Source organism: Sinocyclocheilus grahami, unplaced genomic scaffold (genome assembly GCF_001515645.1).
Source record: "Sinocyclocheilus grahami isolate Dianchi unplaced genomic scaffold, SAMN03320097.WGS_v1.1 scaffold2503.1, whole genome shotgun sequence".
In the NCBI taxonomy this organism is placed as follows: domain Eukaryota; kingdom Metazoa; phylum Chordata; class Actinopteri; order Cypriniformes; family Cyprinidae; genus Sinocyclocheilus; species Sinocyclocheilus grahami.
The window spans coordinates 6,485-7,518 of record NW_015507682.1 but is presented as its reverse complement, the minus strand read 5'-3'; the positions used below and the strand labels follow the sequence as shown (position 1 = coordinate 7,518).

The 1,034-nt window shown below is 35.3% G+C and overlaps 1 protein-coding gene across 1 annotated transcript in view; it reads left to right on the top strand.

Moving 5' to 3' along the window:
• Window positions 1-1,034, top strand: part of LOC107575193 (uncharacterized) — a gene marked incomplete at its 3' end in the record, with an annotated part of 22,436 nt that overhangs the window by 17,528 nt on the left and 3,874 nt on the right. The window lies entirely within an intron of this gene.

Sequence of the window (1,034 nt, the reverse complement as noted above, 5' to 3'; positions counted from 1 at the left end):
AACAACATTCAGCTGAATACTGGTGTGGAGTTCAGTCTGATCAAGCACACAAGAGCTTCATCACTCCAGTCCTCATCAGTGTTACAGGTGTGGATGGTTTTCTCACTCATATTAATCAATGTGATTAAAAATCACAGCTAGCTTCCATTCAGCAGATCACTATATTGCTTGACTGTGCAAAGGAAGTTGCAGGTTTACACAGAGGGTTATTTTAGTGTTTAACAAAGCAAAGCCATAAACCACAGTTAAAAAGAGAAAGTGTCATTGCAAATTACTTCTTCAGTCTATGCAGTAAAACCTGTTTTGTGTAGAATCATAATGCTGTTCTGCAAATGCATTGGTCAGTGTTTGTGCCTGTCTTATTCTTCATGTCGTTCTACAGTATGTGTATGAATGTACTTGGTTAATTTTATCATGAGCTGTTCAGGTGTTTTTGTTTTGCTGGTACATTCATATTCTCATTTCTGTTCATACAACTTCTCAAAATATCATCACAAGGTGGTTATTAATTCTCTAGATAACGGATTCCCTTTTGTTAATCAGCTGAACTCCTTTGACCTTAAATATTTACTTGAGATTTTAAGTTCATATTTCAATAATTTAACAACACATTTGCATGTTCACGGTTCTCTGACGTTGTTTAATGGTCACATGACACTTTTTTTTTGCTAGTCGCTTAATTTTAATTAATTTTTTTATTTGTTAATTATTTATTTTCTTCTTCGTTATTTAATTATTAGCTTTTCATCAACTTGTGAACCACCAGCTGTCCTGTTGGGGAAATCCTGCAGATCAGCTATTGATGAAGTTACATGTAATTTTCTTGGGAAAGTTAACAGCAGTGTGTGAATTCAGGAACTGGACATCGAGAGACAGTTTTAAAGTGTGTGGTAATTCAGGATTACAGCAGTGTTTGGTGTTGCAGCATTAATGTAGGCCTCAGTATTACTACAGTGCTAGTGTTTTCATTTACAGGTGAACCAAAAGCGACATAATCAGTACTACTATCATCATCATCGACACCTTCATCATCA